The sequence below is a fragment of the Triturus cristatus genome, chromosome 1_2 (assembly GCF_964204655.1).
Source record: "Triturus cristatus chromosome 1_2, aTriCri1.1, whole genome shotgun sequence".
Taxonomy (NCBI): Eukaryota; Metazoa; Chordata; class Amphibia; order Caudata; family Salamandridae; genus Triturus; species Triturus cristatus.
The window spans coordinates 91,775,681-91,796,307 of NC_140580.1; positions in this window are offsets into that span (position 1 = coordinate 91,775,681).

The window sequence follows — 20,627 nt, forward strand, 5'->3', positions numbered from 1 at the left end:
TAACTTCCTCTGGCAATCTCTATTCCCACCCACACAAAGTAACTCCCAAAGTTCAACTTGGCCTTCAATACCTACTTTGAAAACAGATTTTATTAAACGGAGCAAACTGAAAGCGCTTTTGTTTCAAACAGAAGTATCCCTCACTTCTCCAAAAGTAATTTATCGACTGCAGATAGCACGAACTTCAAGTAAAATACACTCCCTTTTAAATACAAACCTCCCATTACACTTTGTGAATTGTTACACAATTTTCAACACATCGGACATTTAAGGTCTGGCACACTTTTTTAACACTGTCTCCTCCGGTCTTCTCACAGGCTTTCAAACAGTTTTTAGTCTAATACCAGACTTCATTCATTCGATCATCTCTGGAATAACAGCAACAGTGCCCATAATTCCTGCTCTGTTTGCGGCCATCCTACTACTATTTTAGCTTGTTAAAAATGGCTGTGCTCCCTGTGGTAACAAGCATGTCTGACAGAATATGCCTCTAAGCGAAGCTACATCAATACCGTGAAAAAATGGAACAACTTTTCGGCTGCCTGCCTCTAGCTATAATCGGAGCCAGCTACAACATGACATTTATTTACACATATACAATCTGCGTGCAACAGTCTTTTTATTGCAAAACTTGCCCAATCGACTGGCGAATGGAACTATGCCGTGCCAACATCCCAGCAAACACTCCCGATATCCAGCAGGTAATGGAGTATCTTGAAAACCATGAACTTGATTGTTCGGGCAGTGGAGCAATGGCGGATGCAACACAAAAATGGTATCCTGGCGGAATGGGTTTTCTGCGCAGCCACGAAAGATCTCCTGCGATGTGTGACCTTTCACAACATCGCAGATTGCCTGCCAATTAAAATTTCCGCTCCAACATTCGAGGATCATTACTGTCCCTTCGAGGATATGAAATGGATCGCTTCGCTTTTCTCACATGATGGCAACAATCGCCTCTTGGAACATTACGCATCTCAAGCCGCTGAAGAACTTCCGGACTGCAATCTCCAAGACTTGTAATAAATTCACTTTATTCTTGGATTGATTTTTTCCAACTTTTTTTACTTTTTCCTATAACATTTTTTAATACACTTCAATTGAACTATTTTCATATAATAACTTTCTAAGTATGCTTAGGCATTTGAACTGTTTTTTCATTATTGGCCCTTTACGTCTCCACACTAACCAGGGATGGTTGATGTATGGCCTATGCAAAAACGCTATTTACTTGCTAAATTAGCCTAAACCCGACATCCATTTTGAAACCATATCTATTCTTTGTACACACGTCTCTCTGCCTGCCTGTTATCCATGAAGTCCTTTCACACAAATTAGCTCATCCTCAGCCTCTGCTCACGAGCTGGCGATCAAGATAAAAAAACACGGCATTGTTTAGGAACTGGTTGGCACAGTGTGCTAATCGTATCCTACCCTTATTTTTATTCTACAATTTACAGTCATTCATGTCTAATAGGTATTGTTTATGTCACATGGAACTGTAACATGTAATGTGGAATTGACTGATGCAGGAGCTTAGGTTTGAATACAGCAGAAGCGGTTGGAGTTTGCCTCAGCTGGATGCCTTAGCTCTTGCACCAGTGGTTCCATTTATGGCACTTAAATAAAGACACTTTTTATATAACTTGCAGACTCCATCGCTTTATCCCACGCAGCCACTTTCTTAAACAAACCTGATTTCACCATTTGTCTCCTGTGGCATTGCAACATTCTGCATTATATTCTTCACGATTATTTATTTATTCCTGCTTGCTAAAACACTCCATTCGAGTCTTCAGACGCGTAGGGGTGAGTAGTTTGTTTCTCACTCCCACTATAGTCTAAACCCCATACTAACACCACTTGCACAGCTATGCTACAGCGGCCAGTATGCTACAGCACCCAGAGCACATCAGTTTACAGCAATCAGTTCACGGTTTCATTCCCAAGTGTACCGGAACCTCACCTCAGCACCATCTCACTCTGGGCAAAACAGCACTTTCACACTGCTAGGGGTGAATACTTTGCTTCACACTCCCTGTATAGCACACCCTAACCACCCCACAGAGCTTCCACCGCTATAGTCTAAACCCGTACTAACACCACTTGCACAGCTATGCTACAGCAGCCAGTATGCTACAGCGCCCAGGGCACATCAGTTTACACCAATCGCATCCCGGTTTCATCCCCGAGTGTACTGGCACCTCACCTCAGCACTATCTCACTCTGGGCAAAACAGCACAGCACTTTCACACCGATAGGGATGAATACTTCACTTCACACTCCCTGTGTAGCACACCCTAACCACTCCACAGACCTAACAGCGCTCCTACCCTCCTCTTTCCTACTCTTTGCACCCTTTTTTCCCCTTACTCGCTTCAACGGAATCATAAAATGGCTGCCAACACTTCCTAGTTGCAACCGCTCGCACCGCTCGCAGCCAATAAGCAGCAAGCTTGTGCTCGTAACCCCTCAGTCAATCTCGATATTTCTCCAAAACTACTGAACGGATTTACACCAAATAAACAAAAGCGTGCTTTCTAGACCAAGACCCTTCTCTCTACCAAATTTTGGGGTAATTCCGTTCACCCGTTCGACCTGTAGCCTTGTCTAAAGTTTCCTATGGAAATTAACATGGAGAAAACATGTTTTGGGACCCCCCTTTTTTCTCGGCCTCCCCTTGACGAATCACCCCCAAACTTTCAACATAGGAGCTGATATGAACAAGGAATTTGTTTGGAGAATTTCATGAAGATTCATTAAACGACACCAAAGGTATAAGCAAAACAATAAATGCTCTTCCTATGGAAACTTGGTCCTAACTATAACTACCTACTGGCGACCACCAATAGGTAATATCAATATCCTTCATCTTTATTACCTACTGGGAGTCACCAGTAGATAGTTTAGTTAGGACCTAGTTTCGATAGGAAAAGCATTTTTTTACTTGCCTATAACTTTGGCGTTGTATGACCAATCTTCATGATATTTTCCCAAAAAAGTGTCCAAGTATGTTCTGTGTGTCATGAAAAGTTTAGGGGTGAGTGCAATGTGGACCGAGAAATAGCGGTGCAACAAAAGGTGGGTGAGTTTGTAATGTTACTTCCCAGGACACCCCCGCGCCGCACGGCCACTAGCTGTTGTGTGTGCAACTCGCCCCGCTGCTGCCCGCAGCCTCGCTGAGCCTGCCTCGCCGATCCCGCCCTCCGCCGTATTTGCGTGTACTGTTGATTATATTTTGTTTCCTTTTTGTTTTTCCTGCATCTTGTTAATCTTTTTTTTGTTTCCCATTTGCTGTTCTTGCTTTTTTGTTATTGCCTGTGCTGTTGTACTGTCTCTCCGCCCCCCTGTGCCTGCCCGCCCCGCTCCCCGCTTCCCGCCGCCGTGCTAGCAGCTACGCCCCCTTTTCCTTCTGTGCCCTCCCCGCTCCCGCCTCCCAGCTGCTCCTCCCTCCCTCCCACTTGGCCATAAATGGCGACCGCGCGGCGCAGGTGAGTGTGACCTGTTCTCAGGACATCCCCGCGCCGCATGGCCACCAGCTGTTGTGTGTGCAACTCGCCCCGCTGCTGCGCGCAGCCTCGCTGAGCCTGCCTCGCCGATCCCGCCCCCCGCCGTATTTGCGTGTACTGTTGATTATATTTTGTTTCCTTTTTGTTTTTCCTGCATCTTGTTAATCTTTTTTTTGTTTCCCATTTGCTGTTCTTGCTTTTTTATTATTGCCTGTGCTGTTGTACTGTCTCTCTGCCCCCCTGTGCCTGCCCGCCCCGCTCCCCGCTCCCCGCTTCCCGCCGCCGTGCTAGCGGCCACGCCCCCTGTTCTTCTGTTCCCTCCCCGCTCCCGCCTCCCAGCTGCTCCTCCCTCCCTCCCACTTGGCCATAAATGGCGACCGCGCGGCACAGGTGAGTGTGACCTGTTCTCAGGACACCCCCGCGCCGCACGGCCACCAGCTGTTGTGTGTGCAACTCGCCCCGCTGCTGCCCGCAGCCTTGCTGAGCCTGCCTCGCCGATCCCGCCCCCCGCCGTATTTGCGTGTACTGTTGATTATATTTTGTTTCCTTTTTGTTTTTCCTGCATCTTGTTAATCTTTTTTTTGTTTCCCATTTGCTGTTCTTGCTTTTTTGTTATTGCCTGTGCTGTTGTACTGTCTCTCTGCCCCCCTGTGCCTGCCCGCCCGCTCCCCGCCACCGTGCTAGTGGCCACGCCCCCTTTTCCTTCTGTGCCCTCCCCGCTCCCGCCTCCCAGCTGCTCCTCCCTCCCTCCCACTTGGCCATAAATGGCGACCGCGCGGCGCAGGTGAGTGTGACCTGTTCTCAGGACACCCCCACGCCGCACGGCCACCAGCTGTTGTGTGTGCAACTCGCCCCGCTGCTGCCCGCAGCCTCGCTGAGCCTGCCTCGCCGATCCCGCCCCCGCCGTATTTGCGTGTACTGTTGATTATATTTTGTTTCCTTTTTGTTTTTCCTGCATCTTGTTAATCTTTTTTTTGTTTCCCATTTGCTGTTCTTGCTTTTTTGTTATTGCCTGTGCTGTTGTACTGTCTCTCTGCCCCCCTGTGCCTGCCCGCCCCGCTCCCCGCTTCCCGCCGCCGTGCTAGCGGCCACGCCCCCTTTTCCTTCTGTGCCCTTCCCGCTCCCGCCTCCCAGCTGCTCCTCCCTCCCTCCCACTTCGCCATAAATGGCGACCGCGCGGACGCGTAGCGGTCACGCGCAGGGGGCCTGCCGATTGTGCGCCGAAGGCGCGCCAAAGGTAAGCCCGTCTGCGCCCGTCCACGCCTGGACCGCGCCCAGTGCCAGGACCGCTGGTCCCCACCGACGCAAGATGACCCGACAGACCTACGACGCCGCCGCCCTCAACGCACTCAATGCCGGCCGGAACCCCGCCTGCTGCCGGGCCACCCCGAAACGCTTCCACGGACCCTTCACCTGCACAACCTGCAAGTTCACCTGCCTCCGAACATGCACCGCGCCCGCCAAGCCAAACCCCAGCAGCGACCTCAAGTGCATCCTGCTCAACACCTGCTCCGTCCACAGACACGCCGTCGAACTCTGGAACCTACTCGACACAACATCACCAGACGTCGCGTTCCTCACTGAAACATGGATGAACGCCTCCTCAGCCCCCGACATCGCCATCGCCATCCCGGATGGATACAAGATCATCAGGAGGGACCGCTTCAACCAGACTGGGGGAGGCATCGCCATCGTCCACAAAAACACCATCCGCATCACGACCGACGCCGACGACACCTACACCGCCGCCGAACACCTCCACTTCCAGATTCACACCGACCTAAAGATGACCCTCAGAGGCACCCTCATCTACAGACCCCCGGGACCACGCACACAATTCAGCGAAGACATCACGGACTTCATCAGCCCACACGCCCTCCCCTCCGCCGACTACATCCTCCCAGGGGACCTCAACTTCCACCTGGAGAACAACAAGGACCGCAACGCCGTCACCCTGCTGGACAACCTCGCCAACCTCGGACTCAAGCAACTGGTCAACACCCCCACCCACTACGCCGGCCACACGCTAGATCCCATCTTCTCATCCAGCAAGCACATCGCCTTCAGCCACTCCACCGGACTTCACTGGACAGACACAGCTTCGTCCACTTCAGCTTCAGAAAAACCACCACCCACCACCACCCACAGCAGGTTCCTCACAGAAGCTGGAGCAAGATCACCGCCGACCAACTCACCACCTCCCTCAGCCAGAACCCACCTGCCAGCACACCGGACCCCAATGAAGCAGCCCGCAACTTCACGCAGTGGCTGACCGCCTGCGCCAACGACCTCGCACCACTGAAGAACCCTCCCAGCAAACCCAGAAGCAAGAAGGCCCCCTGGTTCACCGACGAACTCAAGGACTCCAAGAAGACCTGCCGCACCCTCGAGAAAGCCTGGCTCCTCGACCAGACCACTGACAACATGACCGCCCTCACACACGCCACCCGCAAGCACCACCAGCTCATCCGCGCCACCAAGAAGAAATCACTGAAGGATCGACTGGACAACAACGCCCGCGACGCAAGGAACTCTTCAGCATAGTCAAGGAGTTCTCCAACCCCAGCACTGGCAACAACGACATCACCCCATCACAAGATCTCTGCGACTCCCTCGCCTCGTTCTTCCACCGCAAGATTGCCGACATCCACAACAGCTTCGGCGCACCATCCTCGCACCCAACCGTCGAACCAACGCACCCCACCGCCACCCTCCGCACCTGGACCGCAGTAACCACCGAAGACACAGCCCGCACGATGAACACCATCCACTCCAGATCTCCGACTGACCCCTGCCCCCACCACGTCTTCAACAAGGCCGACTCCGCCATCGCACCTCAACTCTGAGACGTCATCAACACCTCCTTTGACACCGCCACCTTCCCGGAGAGCTGGAAGCATGCCAAGCTCAGCGCCCTACTGAAGAAACCAACAGCGGACCCCACCGACCTCAAAAACTTCCGCCCCATCTCGCTCCTCCCTTTTCCTGCCAAAGTCATCGAGAAGATCGCCAACAGACAGCTTGCCGCCTTCCTCGAGACGAATGGATCCCTCGACCCCTCGCAGTCCGGTTTCAGAGCCAACCACAGCACCGAGACCGCCCTCATCGCAGCCACCGACGACATCCGAGCCCTTCTCGACAACGGGGAAACAGCGGCACTCATCCTCCTGGACCTCTCCGCCGCGTTCGACACTGTCTGCCACCGCACCCTAGTCCAACGCCTCAGCAACACCGGCATCCAAGAGAAGGCATTGAAGTGGATCATCTCGTTCCTCGCTGGAAGAACACAGAGAGTCCACCTCCCCCCGTTTCGTTCCGAGGCCACCAAAGTCATCTGCGGCGTCCCGCAAGGATCATCACTCAGCCCCACCCTCTTCAACGTCTACATGAGACCTCTCGCAGCCATCGCACGCCAACACAACCTCAACATCATCTCCTACACCGACGACACCCAGCTGATCCTCTCCCTCACCAGAGACCCCGACACCGCCAGAACCAGCCTCCATGAGGGATGAAAGACGTCGCCGAGTGGATGAAGAACAGCCGCTTGAAACTGAACTCAGACAAGACGGAAGTCCTCATCCTTGGACCATCACCCTCCGCCTGGGACGACTCCTGGTGGCCCCCAGCCCTGGGCACCGCCCCCAAGCCGACGGACCACACACGCAACCTGGGCTTCATCCTGGACTTCTCCCTCTCGATGACCAGACAAGTCAACGCCGTCTCCTCCTCATGCTTTCACACCCTCCGCATGCTCCGCAAGATCTTCCGATGGATCCCGATCGAAACCAGGAAGACGGTCACCCAGGCCCTCGTCACCAGCCGGCTGGACTACGGAAACACCCTCTACGCCGGAACCACAGCCAAGCTACAGAAAAGACTACAATGCATCCAGAACGCCTCCGCCCGACTCATCCTGGACATCCCTCGACGCAGCCACATCTCCGGCCACCTGAGGAACCTGCACTGGCTCCCCGTCAACAAGAGGATCATGTTCAGGCTCCTCACCCATGCACACAAGTCTCTCCACAACCTGGGCCCCAAGTACCTCAACGACCGCCTGACCTTCCACACGCCCACCCGCCAGCTACGGTCCGCTAACCTCGCCCTCGCTGCCGTACCACGCATCCGAAGAGCCACTGCCGGAGGCAGATCCTTCTCCTACCTGGCGGCCAAGAAATGGAACTCCCTCCCCATCCACCTTCGGCTGACCCAGGACCACCTCGCCTTCAGGAGACAACTCAAGACCTGGCTGTTCGAGCAGTAGCGGCCCCCTTCCCCCAAGCGCCTTGAGACCCTTCCGGGTGAGTAGCGCGCTATACAAGTGCTATGATTTATTGATTGATTGATAGAAATGCTCTGTCGAACCTACAGCCCGAACCGCTGGACGGAATTGCATCAAATTTGGAGGAAAGGTAGATGTTCTTACGCAGATTGTGCTTTTTGTTAATGTGGTGCAAATCCGTCCAGTAGTTTTTGAGAAATTTATGCCAAAAAATATTAGATATATCTCTGGCTGTGGATATTTCGCCGTGGTTTTGCGATTAATTGCGGATGTGCGCGTCATCGGGAATGCTGTAATTGTCTGAACGCAACCTGAACAGAAAGTTGCGGCTGCAATTTTATCATTCGGGAATGGTTCCCGGGGCCAACCATTGTGTCAAAGCTAACATAAGGGATCAGGGTGGAGATATTCTGAGCACATGTTTGACATATGGGTGTGTTAGAGACACAAGTTATGTGTGTAAAAGCGCAGCCGACCATGTACCATCGTGGGGACATTGTGAATATCACAGTGACAGCGCGAATTTTGGTGGAAACATAAAAATATATATATACATACATGTACACACTCACCGGTTACTGTCACACACTCATGTACACACTCACAATCTCATTCAGACACTTATACACCCATTCACATACCCACTCACACACTTATACATTCAGTCACATACTCACTCAGATACTTATGCACTCACTCACATACTCATTCAGGTACTTTATCACCCACTTTCGGAGTCACTCGGGGAGTGACACAACCATGTACAGACCCATTCAGAGACTCATGCACCTACTTAGAGACTCAGTCATATACTCATGCGTACAGTTTAACACCTACTTTGAGACTCTTGCACCCACTCACAGAACCACCTTCGCACTCATGCACCCACTCATAGACCCACTCAGATACACATGCACCCACTTACAGACTCACTCAGAGAATCATAAACTCATGTACAGACCCACTCAGAGATGCACGCACCTACTTACAGACCCACTCACACACTCATATATGTACTCACAGACCCACTGACACACTCATACACCCACTTACAGATCCACTCAGACACCCATACACCCACTCTCACACCCATACAGTCACTCTCACACTCAGTCACAGACTCTCTCAGAGACTTATGGACTCAGTCACCTACTCATACACTCAGAAAGTTACACACCCACTCACAAACCCACTCAGATATACATGCACCCACTCACTCACCCACTCAAGGTTCATGCATCCACTCACAGACCCACCCAGACACTTTCCCCCAGTCACAGACCCACTCACACACTCATTCATGCACCCATTCACTCATCCTCTCAGAGACGTATGCTCTCACTCACAGACCCATTGAGATACTTCTACACCCCCTCACAGAGTCATTCAGACACACACAAACCCACTCACAGACCCATTCAGACACTCACACACCGATACAGTCACTCACACACCCTCTCACAGACCCACCCAGAGACTTGCAGTGATGCATGCAGTTCTAGATTACAGTGAAAAAGTTATGCACTCTGTTATAGAGATATTAAGGGAGTTGTACATGCTATTATACAGTTATTGAGATAGTAATGTGGTTAGTCTTTTGGTTATAATCCATTTTGCAGTTATAAGTTTTGAATGTGGTGGTGGCTATTGAATGCCTGCATTTGTTTTGTCATTTTGCAACATATTTGCGGTGAGCGCGGCTACCAATATCATCACGCTGCCCGACGTCACCACGAAAACGGAAAATCGGTTTAAATGGTTGCTGTTATACAAACTACAAACTCCCTACAAAATTATGACTTTAAACAGCCAGTAATAAAACCCAGTGTCTAAAATACCGTAAAATGTGTGCATATATCTGTTTTGCACCACTTAAAAAGGGGTGATCTTCATGATTACCGGAGTCCTCGCAACTCTCGGTGTAATCGCAAAAACGGGAAGTAGGTTTTAAAAAAATTACTAGAAAAATATGAGTAGAAATATGTTTTAAAAGCAGTGATGTGGTTAGTATTGTGAGTAGTGTAATAGTTAAAATTAATTTTTTAAGTTAGAATTTTGGAATGTGGTGGTGGTTGTTGAATGTTTGCATTTGTTTTCTGATTTTGCAACATGATCGCGATCATCGCAGCGTCACCGCAAAGTAAAGAAATTACCCCTAAAATAATTTAACAAGAAAATAAACAACATTTTGGGCTCTTTCAGTGGATCTGACAAGAGCCTTTGTGCTAAGAGTGTGTATAAAACAACTACATATAAGTCTGTACGCAAAGTTTCAGGTTGTCTAGAAACACCCTGTTGCCTTCATCTGTAAAGTGAACTTCATCACCTCTATATATTGCATGCATGTCAAAATGCAGATTGCTGGTATAGATAGAGCCCATATTATGGTCTCTGAGAAAAGCAGAAACAGTTTTATTAACATGTTTCCTGGCTTTGTCAATCTGTGGACAGAATTGATTTAACCACTTCCATTTCTGTCTTTGGCATGTATTGCAGTACACTAAGACAGAGTGAGAGAAAAGCGAGATACAATCTGCAAAGGTATTCTTCATTAGGATTTCCAGCCCTACCCCAGTCAATGTGCCTTGGTTATTGCCATCACAGTGCACAATCAGGAGGAGAGAAGGTTGGAAATCCACAATGGTTTTAACCACAGCCTGCAGCTGATGAAACTTTAACCCTCTCTGCCCAAACCAACTAATCTCCACATTTAGCAAACCCAAGTCCCTGTCAATACCTCTCTTTTTGCAGCCTTTTTAGCCCAATAGACATAGCTGTGGCCCAAAATCCACACTCTAAGAATTTTGTAGGAAGGAAGAGTAGCACACAGGACAAGTCTGCAGCTGAATATCACAGTTGGTACTATGAAAGACAGTGAAAATGCATGTGTTCTGGTGGTTTGAAAAAAACTAAATTTGATTGGATAATGGGAATAGGCAGATGGATACAATTAGGTTGCATTTGGAAATGTTTAGTAAATAGTTTTTTCATTGGCTTTGGTAAATTGAAAAACATATAGAGAGTTGGATATGCTTTACAGTGTGTGCAGTAAACCACACCTGTCATAGTTCATTTTGTAACTAGTATGGCCCTTTTAGAATGTGTTGTGAACTTGTTACGTACTTTTTCTAGTGAGTTTCTATGGAGAATCTGCAGAGGGTGCATTGGGGGAAAAGTGTTAAAGAAACAGGTATTCATTTTTATAAATTGGAGAGGTTTAGGTTCATTTTTTAATAAGGTAGGTAAGATCACCTACTGAGGATGTTCCAAGAAATTGAATTATAGTGATAGAAATATAAAAGTATTAAGCAGTAGGTTTTCCAACTCCCGTTTTCCTTGCGAATTCATTGCGATCATCGCAATTACATCGGAAGTGGTGACACAAAGGCATGAATTTTGGGCTACCTCCAAACAGGAGTGAAAGAGTTAATAGACAGTACCCATTCAGAGATGCAGTTACAAGACTGAAATATGAAAGCAATGTTTTTATTTGTTGACTTTTGCAGTACCAGGCAAAGTTCAGAAGGTTGCCATTTATGGTTGCTTTGTGTGAGAGTGATGTGACATTCTTGTGCTAATTTTTTACAAACCCAGAAAATATTGCATGTACCTAATAAGAGAACAAAAAGCGATTTTATCAATGAACTCAATCTTCTGGTATGTTAATTAACTTGTTTGGTAAGTAAAAAAAAGGATTAATAAGGTATATAATTATGTCACATTGTAATAAAACGATTTTGAAATATACATAATTATTTTTAAAAATAAAGGATGATATATTAATCAAATTGCAAGTCTTTTTATATATCTAGTAATAGGTAAGTAAGACATAGTTCTCTCAGGTGATGATTCGATGTCTGTCAAGCTAGTTTACAATGTGTTTCCATTGAGGTAAATCTTGCACTTGTATTGCTTTGCTGCATTCTGGAAGTGCTAGGAGTAAAAAACTGCACACTAATGGTTAAACCTATATGTTATCTTCTAGTATATTATGTCAAAGTTTTATATGTGTATATATGATATGCTGCTTATGACTGATGTTTTTATTTGAATTCTGGGAGTTATAGTCTTGTTGGTTCCATTATAAAGGATGAATACAACACTCAGTTTTGAAAGTGGAATTTATGCCCTATAGCTGTATATGAATTATGAATCTAAATTGATCTGTGCATGGAGGTTTATTGGTAGGGCTGTCTTATCATTTAAAACTGCCACACAAGGTATACGTTTTTCTTAAACCATATATAAGTGAACAGTGAGGTAGGCTGTAGGTAGGCCATAGTAAAGGGAGCTATTTTCTTAAAAAGAAAAAAATGCACTTTGATGTTTCAGTGAGCTATATGCACTCATAGAAACCTGGGTACCCAATTATACATCCAGCCTACATCCAGACTTAAATCTGAGATAGCTAAGTAGAAAAACAGACAGACACTGACACATCTAGTAAGGTAGTTTGAGAAGCATGCACAGATTCACTCACACAGACAGACATAACTGATATGTAGTTGTGGTAATGAAGGCAATTTCTTACACACATATATAACCCAATAATCAGTAGTACACACATGAGGCAACCTATTCAAACCCTTACAGACACATTAAGACAATCATATAAATAGAGGCAGTCATTTAGTAAAATATTTACATACACATGGAATCACAGCTCCAGATAGGAAGTAAATCACTCATTGAGATGTCTGCTAAACAACTGACAATTCCAAGTTTACTAGGCAGAGTACTACCCCTTGCATTATATCTTACGGCTGACTGGTAAACTTGTGCTTGGGCATGTCGTTTTTCTAGTAGAGCTGTCTTATCACTTAAAAGTGCTACCCAAGGGGAAGGCTTTTGTTGTACCACATTTAAGTGAACACTGAGGTAGGCTGTAGCTATGCCATGTAAGGTAAGTGCAGTGGACAACCCAATATACCCTTGAGGGCTCGGGCAAATATGAATAAACAGGTAGAACGGTGCCTTCAAGGGATTTGTTTGGTAAATAATTTGTATAATTTCGATTCTTAATTAAAGGTAGGGCAGTTATATACCTACAAAGTTATTAATTATCACTTTTTCAATACTTAAATCAGCTTAGTTTGTCAGAATCAGGATTGAATAAGGTGTGAGTGAATCATCACATATTAACCTGAATACAATAAATTCAATAAACCAAAAGGAGGAGAAACAAGCGGGTGTATATATAAAAATTGAATTTATATTTCTAGTTCAAAAAAGGGTACTTCAAATTACAACAATTAAATACAGTGAAAGGAAATATTTCAATATTTGATGCCTTCACTTTCAAATTGATCCAACACTTTTTCACAACAATATATAGCCATTTCTCTGGAAAACAGTGTGATTGTCGACGTTTCGGTCTTTAGGTTTTCTTTACCAAGACCATCCTCAGGACAATTTTATTTACAAGGTTGACCCCTCAAATCACTGCGGGTTATTTTATCCACTGAAAATCAAGCGGGACGTCCTAAATTCGTAACTAATCAGTATATTGTAGTCAAAGAAATTCAGTTGATTGTCAAAAAGCTCCCGTCTTAATCTGTAGGTTATTTAAATCTCAAAAGAGCCTCTGTGTGGCAAAACTACTCTTGTGTCTGTTTACCGACACCGTTAAACACTCAAGTGGTCGTGAAGATGTCACCGAATTAATCTGGCTGTTCTGAAGGTTTGAGTCTTGCATGCACGTCTGGACGTCGAACCAAGAGTTGCCACACAGAGGCTCTTTTGAGATTTAAATAACCTACAGATTAAGACGGGAGCTTTTTGACAATCAACTGAATTTCTTTGACTACAATATACTGATTAGTTACGAATTTAGGACGCCCCGCTTGATTTTCAGTGGATAAAATAACCCGCAGTGATTTGAGGGGTCAACATTTAGACAATCACAAATCACTTAAATAGAGGCAGCAATTTAGTAAAAGATTTACATACATATGGAATCACAGCCCCAGATAGGAACTGATAACCACATTCAGATATCTGCTAAACAACTGATATGTTCAAGTTTACCATGCAGACAAGTAGTCCTTGCATTATGTTTCAGGCCTCATATACTTGTGCTTGGGCAGGTAGTTGTATTGGTAGAGGTGTATGATCACTTAAAAGTGCTACTCAAGACGTAAACTGTTGTTGTACCACATTTAAGTGAACACTGAGGTAGGCTGTAGCTAGGCCATAGCATAGGGAGCTATTCGCTTAAAAAGTAAAAGATGCACTTTGATGTTTCAGTGAGCTATATGCAGTCATGGAAACCTATGTGCACAATTATACATCCAGCTTACATGTGATTTAGTAATACATTCACATACACCTGGAATCACAGTCCCAGATAGGAACTGAGGGCCAGATGTATCAACATTACATTTTGCGAGTCTATAATAGCAAATTTTTCTGATTCGCTTTATAGACTCACAAAATGCAATGTATGTAGGAATCTGCTAATATTTTGCCATTCCTACGCATTCCAGATTTGCGACTCACAAATTGCCAGTCGCAAATAAGGAATGGCTTCCCATTCATTTCTACGGGCCAAGAGGCCCTTAGGAATAAATGGGAATTGCATGTGCAATTTGCGAGTACCCAATAGGTACTCGCAAATTGAGCATGCAATTTCAAGGATGCAAGGGTTCCAAAAGGACACCCTGTTGCACCCCTGAAATGTGCATGTGTGACCATGTGGCGACATACATACCCTAAGGGCATGTATGTGAGCCACATGGCACTTTGAAAAATGCAAAAAAGTGAATTTTTCTTGGAAATCGCTAATTACCACCAACTTGAAGTTGGTGGTAATTTGCGATTCCTTAAAGCAATATCGCAATTTGCGATGGCTACTAGAATAGCATTTACGGAAGTGCAAATATCGCAAATTTTGTCATTCCTTATTTTGCAAGTGTTTTTTTTTTCACTACATTGCACACTAAGATTTTGCTATCGCAAACAGTGAAATTCTGAGAACTTTACCAATTGCGATCGCAATTTGGCTTGATCATCTGGCCCTGAAACACTTATTCAGATATCTGCTAAACAACTGACACTTCCAAGTTTACCATGCAGACAAGTAGCGCTTGCATTATGTTTCACGTCTGGTATACTTGAGCTTGGGCATGTAGTTTTTCTGTTAGAGCTGTCTTATCACTTAAAAGCGCTACACAAGGTGAAGACTGTTCTTGTACCACATTTAAGTGAACACTGAGGTAGGCTGTAGCTAGGCCATAGAACAGGGAGCTATTCGGTTAAAAAGTAAAAGATGCAGTTTGATGTTTCAGTGAGCTATATGAATTCATAGATACCTATGTGACAAATTATACATCCGGCCTACACCCAGATTTAAATCCGAGATACCTAAATACAGTTAATGTTTGTGTAAGTAGATGTATGGGTGAGTGAGAGGGTGTGTGAGTAACTATGAGTGTATAAGTGTGTGTGTGAGTAGCTGGATGAGCAACCTCTCACTCACCCATACATATAACTGAGCAGTAAGGTAGGCTGTCGGTAGTTAATAGGATGGGTGCTACATACTTAAAAGAAAACACATATAGTCTGAAGATTCCCAAAGCTATATATCTTCATGTAAACTAAATGTTGAAATAGTTTAAATATGTAACGTGGCACAATATAATTAAGTGATGAATGTACTTTTTTATTTTTGTTTTCAGACATCGATATCTAGTTATCTACACAAAATTATCATGGCAACAAAAAGTCAGAGAAGAAAGAGGTAGCAGCAAATAGAGCGTCCCATTAGAACTAATAAACAAAAGTGGAAAAATACAGAAAAGATGGCCAAAGAGAAAAGGCTTGTTGGTAAGAGGACCAACACATTTCTTAAAATTGTTTGTGCACAACTGGAAAAAGTACAAAAAGAAGTAAAGAAAAAGAAAACTATAACACCGAGTACTAAAGCACAAAAAGTCTCATGTAAAAAGTGAGAAGTCATTGAAAATATGAGAGACTTTAAGCAGAAGGCAGAGGCAGTTAAAGGAAATCAGAAGTAGGGTGTTCCGTATTAGAGTAATTTGCAATTTGTTAGCATCTATGAAGAAATATAAAAGAAGAACACAAGCAATCAGACAAAAGGAATTTATTGAAGGTATAGTTGATACAGTGTTTGCTCTGAAGAGGAAACTATTTATCTTGGTTATAAACCAAATGAATATACTGGACAAAATAATGCTGTGTATGAGGAGACAAAGCCAAAAGAAAAGACCTGTTAATAGAAGTAACTTTTGCAAAGTTTTTAGTGGTGAATGGATATATACTACAAGTACTGAGCCTTTCTTTGTTGAAGAAGGCTATTTCCAAGACAACACATTAGTGCATGGAGTTGATGAATCTGGCCGATGTTATGAGATGAAAAATGGTATTCCTGTACCAAAGGAAGTAATTGTAACTAGAAATGTTGAGGAAGAGATTGCTGAAAAGATGCAAGGAAGGCATAGACAGGCCCCTGTGTACAAAAGGAATTGTAGTAGTGTTTGTAGTATTTGTCTACAATCAATTGATATATTGAAAAATGTTCTCCGTATGTTTGCTTCCAGAAGTTTAAAACAGTTTTAGATCCATGCAAAATAAGAAAACATACTAATTTACAAGGACACTCACTAGCCATTCAATAATGAGAACTTTTGTTACAAGGCTTTATTATGTAAAAACTCCTGCTCTATGTTTAGGAGAAATGAATAGAGCTCTTTTGCATGGTAGTGTAGTAGAAGTAGAAAAGGTTTGTGATGATGCTAAATTTGGATTTTTGGACGGGAACATGAGTGTAGGGAAAATGAAGAGTTGGTAACAACAGGAGTTGTGTAGCAGAACAGATGTATTAGTGTTGGTAATTTTGTAAAGGTGATTAGAAAATTTAGCACAGTTTCTTCAGAGCAACCAAACTGTGGTTGTAAATGTTGTCAACGGACTCACTACAAAAATCAAACGCGTAATGTTGATTTATACATTTCAACTGAAAAGAAGAAGAATATTAAGTGGTGAGAATTTGCTGTTTATTTATTTGTAGAGGGACGATTTGACTTTTCCACCCGACAAGTTACATGTAAGTACTGCTAGAGGAAAACAAGATACCTGCTAGAGCAGTACATAACAACTTAGATATAGTACCTGTTCCAGAAGTACTTAAATATTTGAATGTTTATGAATCCATATTAATACAGTCCACACATCCAATTCAAGCTATAGTTTGTATGGAGCCAAAGACAGTGAAATTAACTCTACCTGACCTACGGAAATGTCTCAAGGGTAGAGTTGTATACTTGCCATTAGATTTTAAGGAAAATATTGAAGTTAAAGGGGTACTGAGAAATTTGGAAGAGGGACTTGTAATTATAGTAAATGGTGTCCCGGTCAAGAGTAAAGAAATATGGCAAGAGTTAGTAGATGTTAGCAAAGTAAAAAAATGAATAGAGCTCTTTTGCATGGTAGTGTAGTAGAAGTAGAAAAGGTTTGTGTTGATGCTGAATTTCGTTTTTTGGACTGGAACATGAGTGTAGGGAAAATGAAGAGTTGGTAACAAGAGAATTTTTTGAGAAATTCCACAGAAAGATGAACAACTGGAAAACAACTTGATTAATCTCATGCCATGTCAACGTGGAAACAATGAATATTGGCATCGTTGTCACGGTGAGCTATAATTGAGAAATTTAGGAGTATCTACATGGATTCGAACACTCAGTTGTGCTGAGTATGCTTGGGATGTACTGCTTCAATTCTTGTGAGAGGCAAATTTAAATATAAAAGACAACGATCTAAAGACACCAGGAGAACTCTTGGACCCTGCAAATGTTTGCAGATATTTGAACCACAGATATCAAGCTATGATGGCTTTTACCTGCAACAAGAGTAAACCACCACTCGGTGAAGTGACTGATTTCTTTTGGCGCAAAGAATACTAAGCCAGAGGTGCTCCACATATTCACATACTATTATGGGTAAAAGATGCCCCAAAGTTTGGAACAGATACAGATGAGTCTGTGTTGTCTTTCATAGAATAGTATGTCACTTGCATCATCCCAAAGGAGAGTGATGACAAAATGTTAAGACAACAAGTTACACAATTCCAAATCCATAGTTGTGGAAGATACTGTCATAGAAAATATAGATCTAAAGGAACATTTTATACAAGATCTCATTCTGGATTTTCACGACCTGTGATCTCAAAAGGAAGAGTTAATAGCATTTTGTCTGTGGTCAGACACACTCCCACATGGAAATCACCAATGAGCATATACAACCTCAGAAGAACAGAAGTCTGGAAATACATCAATGACTACAATCCTGTGATTTTGAAGATGTGGAATGCAGATAACTCAATGGTTGATGCTCTGCACTTCAGCTCTTATATAACAAAGTCAGAGAAAACGAGTTGAAGTAGATGTGGAAGGAGATTCCAGCAGAAAAGAGTCTTACAAAGAAATTGTAAAGTTTTAGTTTGTAAATGCTTTCTCACAGAGGGATCGGCTCTGATGAATGTGCAGATCGGTTAAGCTCAGCCAGCTTGTTTTCTAAATTTAGAGGAGTTCTATGTGTGTGTTTAGGGCTTGTCAATACTCTGTTTATGGCATGCTAATACTCTTGTGTATAAAGATGGGTATGCAGTTCCTAAGGGTGAGGAGACATATAAGGTCAGCGAGTACTAGGTTTGATATGTAGGTTCAATAAGTGAATCCTATTATTCAAAGTGAGAGGGGGAGACCCCTCTTCGGAACTGGAGCCCTCACACACCCAGCAAGCTAGGTGTCATGCTTCATCATCTGGGCTTGCTCCTCGTCGGGCCGGCGCTGCAATGCCTGACGGGCTCCCATAAATGGGGCTCTTAGTCGGAGATCTTTTGTCCCTGCCGTTTGGTGCAGTGGGGGTGAGGGGCCCAGTAGTGTAGATGTAGTGTAAGTGAGTTAAAACAGGTCAATTATTCCTTGAATTGTATTTATTCTGGTAGGTAAATTGCCTGATTAAAAGTCAATAGAGTGGCGTAAAGCTAGGGTTTAAGTGCTGAGATGCCTACGTCCTAATCTCATTCGGTCGACATGTTTCTTGGCTCTGTTGTCAGTAAGATCATGGGCAATTCATCAGGACCAGGGTATCAAATGCTATCTGCACAAAATGAGAGGGGAAAACCTACCTCCCACATTGTAATACAGTAGGCAATGTCCCACTGATGTCAAGGAACATAAGGGCCTAAATAGTATAGCCTCATCAATTTCCAGCAGAATAAAAGGGACACCAACAGTTAGTGTCCGGAAATCCAGAGATTGTGTGCCGGCTCACCTACCCTCACCGCCGGAATCGGGTGGAAATGCTAATACTCTTAACAGAGTACTGAAGTCTTTTCCTGAAATCCAATATCTTGCAGAATTTCAGCCATACACTACAGATATTCTGAAGACTAACATGCTGGATACATCCTATCCAAGAAGGAGTCCTCATCTAGAAAGGATGTGTCTATATGAAATACTTCAACATTATACATACAGAAATAATGTCAATGAAAACATAAGAAGAAGGAAAATTTGCTGTTGATGGATGTGAAGGATGTTTGGTCAGACATAACAAAGGAAATGTAATCAAGCATCGAAAGCTAAGTTGCCAAACTCCAGATAAAACAATGTTTTTCTATTTAGCCTTGTTACAGTTGTTCAACTGTGGTAAATATTTCGTTACCGGTACTATTTTTTTATGCGGTAAAATCTATCAAGAATAACTCAGTAAATATAAGAGGCAGAATCCGTGGTATTAGAGGTTTTAAAAGGCTTTATTCCTATACAAAGGAAGACAATTCGAATTGTGGGCCTTCTGTTCCATCACCACGAAAGTTCAGGAAGGAAAGGAGCATATATTATTGACAGTTAAGCAGTTTTATAGAAAATACATTACAGTGAAACAGATGCAAGAGGCGTAACAGCTGATAAAAGGTGCATACGTAGCTAATAGAGGGCGTAATTCAAGAAACGTCATTAAACATGACGTCACAAGTGGGTGGATCCATAAAAGAATCCTGCAATGTCAGCAGAAATGTTTGGCAAAGATGCGCACGCAGCCGCATGACGTGTGATTGACGTGCAACTAGAGGGTGAAGGGGACTTGACATTTAGCTCTACATGTGGAGACGGAAGTCTGGGGTTATGTCAACCTAATTCCAAATCATATCTAATATCCTATGTTTAAAGAACTGTGTTATCCAAAAGGAAAGGTCTCTTAGGATAGAATCTTATTCTATACTGACTATACTGACTGTTAGTGCGTGTACAAGCGTCTAAGTGTCTACACTAGATGCGAGGGGGTAGGAATATTCCATGGTAACGGGGCTATGAATTACTTGCATGAAGACAGCGAGGCCTGGCCCTTTGCACGGTAGCTGGAGGAATGTTTACCTAAACTACTAGACAGGAATGCATCGGATGGGGAGCGAAGGAGATAATCTCGAAGGTGAAATACAGTTTTTGGCAGGCGACAGGCTGGATCAGGCACCGTTAGCCGCGCAAGGAGTAGGACGAAGTTCATGGTCACGGATGCAGGCTCAGACTGGAGCTTTCAGAGGCAGAAGGCAGGAAAAGGCTTGATGACAGAATTCGGGCCTACTCGCCTGAATCTGTGAAATGTGGAAAGTGAACCACATAAAGTCGGTGGCCTTTCATACTTAGGAATGGAATATCTGACCCATTCATGGCGGATCTGAAAGAGGACATGTTGACGGTGGACGCACATATATTTGCGTCTTCAGAACTGGAGCAGGAGGGAACATACATGTACTTATAGCATGCACATGGAGCCGTTGGGGTCTACGATAGGGGACATAACTGATCACAAAA